Below are 13081 nucleotides of genomic sequence, written 5' to 3' on the forward strand. Positions count from 1 at the left end.
ATGTACTCTGCACCACTGACTCAATGGACATGAATTTGAGCAAACTCTGGGAGATAATGAAGCCTGGTGTGCTACAGTTCATGGGGTCTCAAAGAGTTGGACACAACTTAGCAACTGAGCAACAACTCTGCATGAAGTTAAATAAGTGGGACGACAATATATGACCTTGACAAACTCCTTTCTCAATTTTCTTTTTTTTTTTTTTTTTTTTTTTAGGTACCAAGGATCTTTAGTCTTAGGTCTGATATTCAATCTGTGGCTGCAGATAATTCGTCACTATTTAGAGAATAAAAGGTCCCATCATCTTCATTCAAGTCTTCAGCCACAAAGTTACACCTTATTCTCATATAAGGGTTGGTAGGGGATTAAGGAGGTACACTGAGGAGAAAAGCAAAAGGGAACAAACACTTTTACAAGCATATCGTCCCAGTTACCGTGAAGGTTACGTTTCAGGTTAATTTACAAAAGTAGTGACAGAACCATGATTTCAGTGAAAATCAACACGTTATACCCTTTAAAAAACCAATTCAGAAATACTAAGTCAGGCAAGCATGCAAAATTCAGAGTATAAAAAAATGCAAGGGCTGGCGGCCCAAACAGGTATTTCCCTCAGAAAGAGGGATTTGAAAATGCTGCACAGAACCAAAGGAATTAGAAGCTGAATTAGCAGACCCATTTCCTCAGTTTATATATGACGCAAGTGGGCAGACATTAACTGGTAAAACTTACTCAGCCAGATTAAGAATGTACAGACATCTAATTCCTGGTGCTATCTGCAACTACATGTATCTAAAATACAAGGAGATAAATATCCAGAACACATCAAACCCACTGATTTAAAGAAAACATTTCAAGGGTGGGGGTGAAGTTGTTATTATAGCATAGCAGCACATTACACATATTTAAGAGATTAAATGGAAAGAAATAATCTCTTATTTTAATGCTCAGTTTTGATCAACACAAGTTTCCAGCCAACTTTCTGATGTAGAGCAAAACAAGTATATTCTTCAGTTTTCTTCTACACTTTTTTGGGCCTATCTTTCAAAACAGCACTGGGTATTTTTAATGTAAGTAATGGGATGTTATATGTACATTCTAATTACACATTTTAGGAATAAACAAAATGCATATTTCAGTAATTCATAGTGTATTTATAAAATGAAAAGCTCTCTATCAAAATACACTTTTCACTGGGAAAAATAAATAAAACAGACAAATAGATCTACACAAAGTAAAAAGTAACTTTGGTAGACTTCACTGTGGAGGACAGTGCATAACAAGCTCATCTGCCCTTACTCCCCCAGAGCCAATCATCTTCCGAGTTAAGATTTTAAAAATATGTTTTAATTGATATCATTATGTTGATATTTCTCATTCCACATCATCTTCAGCCAAGCTCTGAGCACTTACAATTCTCTGACTAATTGTTGGGAGCTTAATCAGAAGCCTCTGGAACACTGGTGGTGGAAGAGCTTGTTGCAACACTTGCAGTAACTGCTGTGGCTGTCCACACACAGCAATTGCATTTGTCAGATGGTCCACACCCTTCTCATATTCACCTCAGTAGTGGTCAACCTGTCATCTTGAGCTTCCTTCACATGGAATGTTGCTACAACTTTCATAAAACTTCTGTTGATTGGTACCTTGAACTAGTAATTCTTCACCAAGCTGTATTTCTTCTAGAAAGAATTTCTGAACGGCTTCAGCATCTTTAAGATCAGGTAACTTGGAAAGCCCAGCTCTCTCCTTGGCAAGCTTTTGTTTCTTTCTTCGTTCTCACAGCCTGTTCTTGAAGTTGGAGTCACTCCGTCTCTTGCGGTCGAAATAAATGCAGTAACCGATGAAAAGGGCCCCGCACACGCCGGCGGCGATGGCGCTGTTCCGGCCCGCCATCGTCTCTCCACCGAAGAGCCGGGTCAGCTGCGGCGGGGCCCGCAAATAAGCCGTTGACTGCGAAGCCTGGGATCCGAGTGCGCGGCTCAGCCCCTCCTTTCTCAATTTTCAACCAGTCCATTCTTCCATGTCTGGTTCTAACTGTTGCTTCGTGGCCTGCACGCAGGTTTCTCAGGAGACAGGTAAAGTGGTCTGGTATTCCCATCTCTTGAAGAATTTTCCAGTTTGTTGTGACCCACAGTCAAAGGCTATAGCATAGTCAATGAAGCAGATGTGTTTTTTTTGGCAATTCCCTTGCTTTCTCTGTGATCCAAGGTACGTTGGCAATTTGATCTCTGGTTCCTCTGCCTTTTCCAAATCCAGCTTGTACATCTGAAAGTTCTCGGTTCACATTACTGCTGAAGACTAGCTTGAAGGATTTTGAGCATCACCTTGCTAGCATGTGAAATGAGCGCAATTGTATGGTAGTTTGAACATTCTTTGGCATTGCCTTTCTTTGGGATTGGAATGAAAACTGACCTTTTCCAGTCCTGTGGCCACTGATGAGTTTTCCAAATTTGTTGGCATATTGAGTCCAGCACTTTCACAGCATCATCTTTTAGGATTTGAAATAGCTCAGCTGGAATTCATCACCACCACTAGCTTTGTTAATGCTTCCTAAGGCCCACTTGACTTTGCACTCAAGGATATCTGGCTCTAGGTGAATAACCACACCATCATGGTTATCTGGGTCATTAAGACCCTTTTGTATAGTTTTTCTGTGTACTCTTGTCACCTCTTCTTAATCCCTTAACTCCATGAATTTACTGCATCCATAAGGATTATTCAAATAGGAATATCAAGACCATGAATAACTGTGAGTTAAAAACATTAGTTTGGTCTCAAAATAGAGGTAAGTGCTCCAGGGCATCTCCTCAAAATCATCAGGGACATGGACTCCCTCCATCTTTCTCTCCACCATTCTTACTGTGTGACTTTCATCCTCCGTGGCATCTTACAGTCCCAGATGGCTGCTGGAGCTCTAGCTATCACATCCACTTTCCACTCATCTGGAGGAAGGAGGGGGGCGGGGAACAAGAGCAAGATTTCTCTTAGTGTCTGTCTTCCCTATTAAAAAGACTTCCCAGAAACCCCTCTATCAACTGCTATGCATGTCTCATTGAACAGAGCTTAGTCACACAGCCACACATAGTGGTAAGGAAACCTGGAAAATGGCTTTTGTTGGGTACCTTGCTGCTTCAATATTATAGGGGTCTTGATAGTAAGTAAGGAGTGTAAGTGTGGATGCTGAAGAATTAGGTAGAAGTTTCTACGGCATTTATTATGAGCCAGACACTGGTGAATGGGAACAAGGTAGGTATGATAATAAACAGTTAACTGTAACCAGCCCCTAAGTAGGCACAAGATGAGGGGTAAGGCCAGTGCCAAGTGGAGAGAGTACCCTGACAGGAGAAAGGTGTACCTCTTGTGTTTTACAGGAGTAGGAGGGAGGATGGGGATTGTTTTTTTTTTTTTTTTTTTTTTTTTGCAGGTGAGTCAGGACAGTGGATGTGTGCCCCAGCTCTGCCAGGCTGCATAAATCACCAATCACCAGCTTCACTGAAAAAATTAATAGGCAAGATTGAAACAAAATAGATAGCATTTAGAAAAATAATAAGTTAGTAAGTACATTCTATGGATTATCTCTGCTTGACTATTTTAGAGAGAATTTAGTGATTTTTTTTTATACTATCAATGTCCTGTAAGGTGAGTACACCTGTTGGTTTGCTCATTTTCTTTAACATACCACACAATTTTTCTGCTCCTGATTATCAGAGAGAGCTGTCTAATTAGTGTGCTGGCTAGACACATTTTCTCCTGAAGAAATGCAAAGTACTGTTTTCCCACTGAGGTGTTATTAATTCTGCCATATGAATCTATTTGAAGTAAGGACTTCAGTCAAAAGTAAAAAAGGTGGTTGAAAATAATTGTCATGTTGAAATGATCAGAGGAAATAAAACTGCAGAGTTGAAAAATGCATATTGTATCATTGCTTTCTCATTAGTTAGATGGTGGCAGCTTAGAGAGAAACAACAATGATAGTGGTAAAAGAGTAGAGTGTAAGGAAGAGCCTCAGAAAACACATTGAGGTCTGAAAGTTCTCTGATGCCTCCATGTAATGTTGTTTTCTTTCTCATGGGAAACAGAATTAATAAACTGAGCCATTGTCTATTACTCATTCATTCTTGTAGCAAATACTTATTGAGCACCTATGATGTTCCAGGCACTCTTCTGAGCATTAATGATTGATAGAGGAAAAAGCAGATAATTTCTACCCTCCTGGATTGTACACTGTTCAGTTCAGTTCAGTTCAGTCGTTCAGTCGTGTCTGACTCTTTGTGACCCAATGAACCACAACACGCCAGGCCTCCCTGTCCATTACCAACTGCTGGAGTCTACCCAAACTCATGTCCATTGAGTCGGTGATGCCATCCAACCATCTCATCTTCTGTCGTCCCCTTCTCCTCCTGCCCTCATCTTTCCCAGCATCAGGATTTTTCAAATGAGTCAGCTCTTCAAATCAGGTAGCCAAAGTACTGGAGTTTCAGCTTCAACATCAGACCTTCCGATGAACTTTCAGGACTGATTTCCTTTAGAATGGACTGGTTGGATCTTCTTGCAGTCCAAGGGACTCTCAAGAATCTTCTCCAACACCACAGTTCAAAAGCATCAATTCTTCAGCACTCAGCTTTCTTTACAGTCCAACTCTCACAGCCATACATGACTACTGGAAAAACCATAGCCTTGACTGGATGGACCTTTGTGGACAAAGTAACGTCTCTGCTTTTTAATGTGCTATCTAGGTTGGTCATAACTTTCCTTCCAAGGAGTAAGTGTCTTTTAATTTCATGGCTGCAATCACCATCTGAAGTGATTTTGGAGCCCCCCAAAATAAAGTCAGCCACTGTTTCCACTGTTTCCCTATCTATTTCCCATGAAGTGATGGGACCGGATGCCATGATCTTAGTTTTCTGAATGTTGAGCCTTAAGCCAACTTTTTCACTCTCCTTTTTCACTTTCATCAAGAGGCTTTTTCATTCTTCTTCACTTTCTGCCATAAGGGTGGTATCATCTACATATCTGAGGTTATTGATATTTCTCCCGACAATCTTGATTCCAGCTTGTGCTTCCTCCAGCCCAGCATTTCTCATGATGTACTCTGCATATAAGTTAAATAAGCAGGGTGACAATATACAGCCTTGATGTGCTCTTTTTACTATTAGGAACCAGTCTGTTGTTCCATATCCAGTTCCAACTGTTGCTTCCTGACTTGCATACAGGTTTCTCAAGAGGCAGGTCAGATGGTCTGGTATTACCATCTCCTGAAGAATTTTCCACAGTTTATTGTAATCCACACAGTCAAAGGCTTTGGGATAAGTCAGTAAAGCAGAAGTAGATGTTTTTCTGAAACTCTCTTGCTTTTTTGATGATCCAACGGATGTTGGTAATTTGATCTCTGGTTCCTCTGCTCTTTCTAAAACCAGCTTGAACATCTGGAAGTTCATGGTTCACGTATTGCTGAAGCCTGACTCGGAGAATTTTGAGCATTACTTTACTAGCGTGTGAGATGAGTGCAATTGTGTGGTAGTTTGAGTATTCTTTGGCATTGCTTTTCTTAGGGATTGGGATGAAAACTGACCTTTTCCAGTCCTGTGGCCACTGCTGAGTTTTCCAAATTTGCTGACATATTGAGTGCAGCACTTTCACAGCGTCACCTTTTAGGATTTGAAATAGCTCAACCGGAATTCCATTACCTCCACTAGCTTTGTTCACAGTGATGCTTCCTAAGGCCCACTTGACTTCACATTCCAGGATGTCTGGCTCTAGGTGAGTGTGAGTTATCACACCATCATGTTTATCTGGATCATGAAGATCTTTTTGTACAGTTCTTCTGTGTATTCTTGCCACCTCTTCTTAATATCTTCTGCTTTTGTTAGGTCCATACTATTTCTGTCCTTTATTGAGCCCATCTTTGCATGAAGTGTTCCCTTGGTATCTCTAATTTTCTTGAAGAGATCTCTAGTCTTTCCTATTCTATTGTTTTCCTCTATTTCGTTGCATTGATCACTGAGGAAGGCTTTTCTTATCTCTCCTTGCTATTCTTTGGAACTCTGCATTCACATGGGTATATCTTTCCTTTTCTTCTTTGCTTTTCCTTTCTCTTCTTTTCACAGCTATTTGTAAGGCCTCCTCAGACAGCCATTTTGCTTTTTTACATTTCTTTTTCTTGGGAATGGTCTTGATTCCTGTCTCTTGTACAATGTCATGTACCTCCATCCATAGTTCATTAGGCAATCTATCTGTCAGATTTAGTCCCTTAAATCTATTTCTCACTTACAGTGTATAGCCATAAGGGATTTGATTTAGATCATACCCGAATGGTCTAGTGATTTTCCCCACTTTCTTCAATTTCAGTCTGAATTTGGCAATAAGGAGCTCATAATCTGAGCCACAGTCAGCTCCTGGTCTTGTTTTTGCTGACTGTATAGAACTTCTCCATCTTTGGCTGCAAAGAATATAATCAGTCTGATTTTGGTGTTGACCATCTGGTGATGTCCATGTGTAGAGTCTTCTCTTGTGTTGTTGGAAGAGGGTGTTTGCTATGACCAGTGCATTCTCTTGGCAGAACTCTGTTAACCTTTGCCATGCTTCATTCTGTACTCCAAGGCCAAATTTGCCTGTTACTCCAGGTGTTTCTTGACTTCTTACATTTGCATTCCAGTCCCCTATAATGAGAAGGACATCTTTTGGGGATGTTAGTTCTAGAAGATCTTGTAGGTCTTCATAGAACTGTTCAAGTTCAGCTTCTCCAGCATTACGAATTGGGGCTTAGACTTGGATTACCGTGATATTGAATGGTTTGCCTTGGAAATGAACAGAGATCATTCTGTCATTTTTGAAATGGCATCCAAGTACTGCATTTTGGACTCTTTTGTTGACTATGGTGGCTACTCTACTGTAGTGGGTAATAATGAACAATGTATTAAATATGCAGTATGCATGATTTTAGATGGTGGTGAGTACAATTAAAGAAAGAAAAGGGATGAGAGGAGAGTAGGAAGTATGGAGGACAATTTTCCAATTTTAGAGTGACATGGAAGGTCCAGAGGTAGTGTGCTAGTAATCCACGCAATAGCCTTAGGGAAGAGCATTTCAAGAAGAGGAAACTGCTAGGCCGAGACCCTGAGGTGTCTGCTAGGTGGCCAGGGGACAGAGAGAGGTTCACCAGGTAGGGCTTCATAGGTCACTGGAATTACTTGGACTGCTATTGTTGGTGGGATGGGAAGCCACTGACAGGTTTTGAACAGACAAGCATTGTTTTAACAGGATCGTCTAGTTAACAATATTGTAGATACCCCCTAGGAAACTTTTACAATAATGTAGGCAAGGGATGTTGGCGGTTTGAATTAGGGTGATGGACTTGAGGTAGTAAGAGGTGATTCAAATTATGGATATATTTTAAAGGTAGATTGGCTAGGTTTTCCTGGTAGAGTAACGTGAGGCATGAAAACAACAACAACAAAAAAAAATTTAAAAAAAATCAAGGATGACACCAAATTTGTGGGCAGTACTATTTACTGAAAAATTTCATAAGACCATCTTGTATTGGGTCTTATAGGCAGTGAGGATGTGCAAATGGACATGTCAGAGAGACAACTAAATGTATGAGTCTGGAGTTCAGGGTCAATGTCAGGGTAGTCTTTTTCATGACATGTAGATAGTGTTTAAAGCCACGTGAATGTACAAGGTCACCAAAGGAGAAACCAAGACCTGAGCTGTGGGACCTCTAGCATTTATGTGACAGAGAGGCTAGGAGAAACCAGAAAAGGAGGCTGAGAATGAGTAGCCAGAGAAAGAGGTCATGGGCTGGTGCTGTCCTGGGAGGGCAGTAAAGACAGTGTTTCAAGAAGGAGAGAGAAGTCAACTCAGTCAAATCTGCTTTCACAAGGTACATCATGACTGGTATCTTTGTCCCAGAAAATAGGACAAGGAAGAGAACATAAAACTCCAGTGATTGCCCAAGGCCATACACTTGGCATGTGATAGGTTTGAAATTAAAAAACCTCAATTGTTTGGCTTTAAATCCAACCTCTTAAAGTGAAAATAAAAGAAAGTGCAATCTACCTATTTGCAACATCAGTTATATTTGTAGTTCTACCTGCTTTTCTGCAAATTTTTTGTTAAATGAGGATTTCCATTGCTTAGCAAAACAAAAGAAATAAAATGGAAAAATAAGAGTTTTAAAAAGAATTTTTAAAAATCATCATTTCATTAAAGTTATGAGGATAGACTAAGACCATCAACTAGTTCGTTTCCAAAGCATTTTTGAGTTTGTTGGTTGCGTTAGAATCACTTTTCTGGGTCACACTGGGCCTTAGCAAGCTCCCTTCCAAGCCCTCACAAGGTTCTACCTATGCTATATCTGTTCGATCAAATGGAATCTCTGAAGTAGCACACTAGGTGGAATGTGCAATGAATACTTCAAAAGGAAAACTGAACCTGCAAATACTTGGCAGCTGGCAGCTTCTTAAAATCCTAATCTCCTCGTTTAGTGAAATACACGTGATTTTCAATTTTAGAAACTAAGATAAAACAAATCTTCTACATCAAATACCAAAGTAAAATGTATGCTGAACTTTGTTTAAATCCAGATGAGACAAGGTTTTGAATAAGTGTCACATCAGCCAGTATCCAAGGAATATCGAATTTTGCATGTTTACCATGAACTCCTGAACACTGAAACAAAACAAGCACATGATGAGAGTTTAGCTCGGTGCTTTTTACTAGGTGGATAAGAGCAGTCTGCACCGCCTAAGATGCATGCTTTCCAACCTTTCTGCTCCTGTTTCCTTCTCTTCAGTCCACGAGTCTAGTGACACTTCCTGCCTCTCCTCTCAGGTACCTCATATTCCCATTCTTGCCTCTCTGTTTAGGTATCTATCCCTCCCCACAAATTCTCGTATATATGCACAGATATATATATATATATATATATAAGAGGATCCATCACAGGAATGGGTATACTAGTGAAAAATTGGAAACAATCTAAATGTATGTTATTAGGAGAATAAGTAAAGTATATTAAAACACATTTATTTTACGGAATGCTATGCAACTATTTAAAGGAATAAGAAAAGGTTAAATATAATGACATGTGAAGATTTCCAAGATATACTGAAAGGTGAAAATGACAAGTCACAGAGCAATACCATATGTTAACATTTAGGTAGAAAACATACTGGAAAGAAAACCATTAACTTGTGTGTGCATGCCTGCTAAGTCGTTTCAGTCATGTCCAACTCTTTGCGACCCCGTGGACTGTAGCCTGTCAGACTCCTCTGTCCATGGGATTCTCCAGGAAAGAATACTAGAGTGCCATGCCCCTCCTCCAGGTGATCTTCCTGACCCAAGAATTGAAACTGAGCCTCTTTTAACTTGTTGAGGGTCACTGTTTTTGATGATGGGAATGGCATATGGGAAGAAGGGATATGGAGAGGGACAGTCACTTTCTATTCCATTTACATTGGCATAGCTTAGATTTTTAAAGTGGTTTTTCATTTATAACCATATAGCTTAAATATATATATGTGTATATATATATTTTTTACATATATATATCTTTACATATATATTTTTACATATATATATTTTACATATATATGTTATATATGTGTTTATATATACAATGTAATATATATATATTACCATTGTACCCTTTCTTTGTCACTCATTTCTAATAAAATTCTCAGGCAGGATGTGACCAGAAAGAAAGCAGTCTGGTTTATTGACTTCCGCATCTCACACTTGGGTTCTCATGTTTGACTGTTTATGATTTCCTTCCTGTGCTCTGACAAAGTCACTAATTTTAGGTATGTCTTTATGGTTAGAAACAGCATTTTGTTTTACTTGAATATTTGAACCAATGATCTCAAGAATTGTTTCTGCAACACTTGCTTAGTCTGTACATATATATTTCTTCTCATAAAGTGAGGTCAGAATCCTCTTCCTACCCCAAACAAAAAGGGATGATTTAAGAATACGTTCTTAATTTGTTGCTAAATGTTAATTATAAGAATTAGATAATAAGCTATTTTCCTGAACATAAATATAAAGGAAATGCATCTTTAGAAAATTGATGGAAATTCTGTATACAAGAGATACAGACTGTATATTCTAAATTAAGTTGAAAAGTGAAATTACCAAAGTAGCTAGAATCCTAACATGAAACATTAATTGGAATTTAATGGTATCTTAGTGGGAAAGAGACATAACAACATTCTATCAAACCTTTCTTAAAGTTTCTTATAATATTGCCTTACTATAGCATCCAAGAAAGTTACACACAATCTACTCCAGGATTCAGAATCCAATTATTTTATATTGGTTTCATGCTCCTACCCAAGAGAGATCCATAAATTGTTTTTAATCACTTCTTTTATTTTAAATCAGTAGTGTCTGCCAAGTGGGTAATGTTTTCCATTAAGGCATCACCTCCTATAATTGGTATAATTATTTCATAGAGAGATAAACTGCAGCACAATTCAGCAGTCTTTGGGTTTATAAAATCTAATTATATTCACAGCACAATATTTTATTCTTAGTGATCACAAAGAGGACATAAACTTGAACAAAATCCAGACATTTATGATGAAATAATTGGAAAGAAACAAGTTAATTACTGCATATAGTACCGCCTCTATTAGCAGGCTCTGAGAGGAAGCTTTTTACTTAGTCATTCAGAGTGTAGGGAGGCTTCAGGGAGTTCTGGTCCCCTTTGTCTGGGTAGCAGCCTTGTGGCTGAGAGGGAGAGGTTAGTACAATCCTGAGGTACAGGCTTCTCAGGGCTGGGCTAGGACCCAGATCACCAGGTGTGGACTAGAGATTCCTGGGCCTTGGATTTTCATTGTGCATGGATGGATAGGCTGCTGCAGTGGCAGAGGAGAGGCAATGAACAGGCACGAACTTCACCCTCTGTTTCAACAGAAGATTTGCTTTCACTTGTTTTATATTTGGGGCTTTTGCAACAGATTTCATTGGAGAAAAGGGGTCAATTGCTAAAATTTACTTTTGAAAACCTCAGCCCTATGCCACAGTCATGTGCTGCCTCTGTCAAAGGGACTGAAAATATAAGGAAAGAAAAGAAGCTGGGTTGTTGTTTGAACCCGGAGGGCCAAACAACAACCCATGTTACCCAAGAACCATGTGCTAGAATGCCAAAGCCCTCTTACAACATCAGTATTGTTTCTTTTCTTTCTCTCTCTCTCTCTCTCTCTCTCTCTCTCTCTCTCATTTTTAATTTATTTGGTTGTGCAGGCTCTTAGTCATGGCATACGGGATCTTGTTCCCTGACCAGGGCTCGAACGCAGGCCCCCTGCATTGAGTGTAGATTCCTAACCACTAGACCACCAGGGAAGTCCCATCGATATTATTTCTAACTCTGGTAAAAACAAATTCCTAATTTAAAAAAAGGATAAAGCATACACAAACACTCACACAAACCAAGAAGTTACCCTCAAACTGTACTTCAGTTGTTCCTCCCCACATTGTTTCTATGTAAGAAAAGGGAAGTAGGGCCAAAGAAGATACATGACCAGAAGGAAACTGGAAATCTGTTCATCAGCTTCAGTATTGTCCAGAACTAAGTAAGGCATTCCATTTTGCTTCAGCATCCTGCATATTAGTCTACCTTTCATTCTTTATATTTCTCTCCCCTTCTTTCCACTCAGTGGTGTCTCCAGGGGACTTTTTCTCACTCTTTCTTCCTTCTTCTCTTTAACCCACACCAGTAAGTTTAACACATTCATTTAGGAAGCAGAAACTTAGCAAGACTTTGAGACTCAAGAGAAAGAAAGTTAATAAGTCCAAGAGCTGGATGGAAAGATGAAAAGATACACACTTGTCCCCTAAAGCCACAGAAAATTCTGGCTGAGGAAGGGAAGGGTGGCAAAGGGCTGCAGTTAGGAGCAACTTGTCCACGAGGAAAAGAAGTAGAGACATTAACTACTGGAGAATTCTTCTATGAAAGGGACCTGTCAGTGGCAAGCTGACTCTCACATGCAGCGCCTACCTGTGGCTCTGACTGCAGTGTCAATGCTCCCTCCTAGGAGAGACCTTCCTTGACTGCCCAGCACAGAGTGGCCACTAAGTGCCTCTCTACTACATTATCCCATTTTACCTCTTCATGGCACTCATTATCTGGCATTTTTCTTCTATATATTTTTTTCTGCCTTTCTCTACCTCCTATCATCACCTCCTTCCCCACCAAAATATAAGCACCCCAAAGGGCAATGATTTTCTGCTTTTTGCTCCTAGAATAGAAGCCCCAAGGCTGCAGGGACTTGGCTGATTTTGTGAACATCGATATCAATTCAGGGAAGGCAGGGCTTCCCTGGTGGCTCAGATGATAAAGAATCTGCCTGCAATATAGGAGACTGGTGTTCTCTGGGTCAGGAAGGTCCTTTGGAGGAGGAAATAGCTACCACTCCAGTATTCTTGCCTGGGAAATCCAGTGACAGAGGAGCCTGGTGGGCTACAGTCCATGGGGCCGCAAAGAGTTGGACACAACTGAGCAAATTAATTCAAAATGCCTTACACAGAGTAGGGGCCTTCAATGCTTCAGTGAAAACTTGTTGAATAAAAGAATCAAAGAAAGAAACCCTTCCTTTTCTGTTGATCAAGTTTGCATGGTGATGAAGCAGTTAAGTTTTTCTCTGAGGTGGGACAATGGCAGGCACATTGCTTTGGTTGTAAGTATAGCCTCCATTTTTAGTCTGTTGGGATCAGCAAGGTCAGTGGCATGGATGGAACTAGAAGTGTCTCCTCTGTGCTAATTATGATTTGGGTGTGGGGAGGATGCTGTAACAAGAGAAAGCAGCTCCTTCCTGCTCCAGGGGGGCAAGAAGGAGATGTTGTAGAGGAGGCACTGACTGCGTTGAAAGCAAACACAGAAGATCTAATGATGCTTCAATCCTTTAAACTTGACAAAAGCTTTTTTGATGTGTGTCAGGTTGCGGGGAGCGGCTTGAAAGAGCTGACTCTGGGAGCTGCCTTGATTATCAAGGGTTCCTTCAAGGACATAGCTCTCTGTCCCGCCACCCCTCTGAATTTACTATCCAAAGATAAACACAACACTAGTAAGCCTTGAATG

At 40.0% G+C, this 13081-nt stretch overlaps 1 pseudogene; it reads right to left on the reverse strand.

The window, feature by feature from the left end:
• Positions 1-252: 252 nt before the first annotated feature.
• LOC136163799 (mitochondrial import receptor subunit TOM20 homolog) lies at positions 253-1981 on the reverse strand (annotated as a pseudogene).
• Between the last annotated feature and the right edge of the window lie 11100 nt (positions 1982-13081).

The sequence above is a fragment of the Muntiacus reevesi genome, chromosome 1 (genome assembly GCF_963930625.1).
Source record: "Muntiacus reevesi chromosome 1, mMunRee1.1, whole genome shotgun sequence".
Taxonomy (NCBI): Eukaryota; Metazoa; Chordata; class Mammalia; order Artiodactyla; family Cervidae; genus Muntiacus; species Muntiacus reevesi.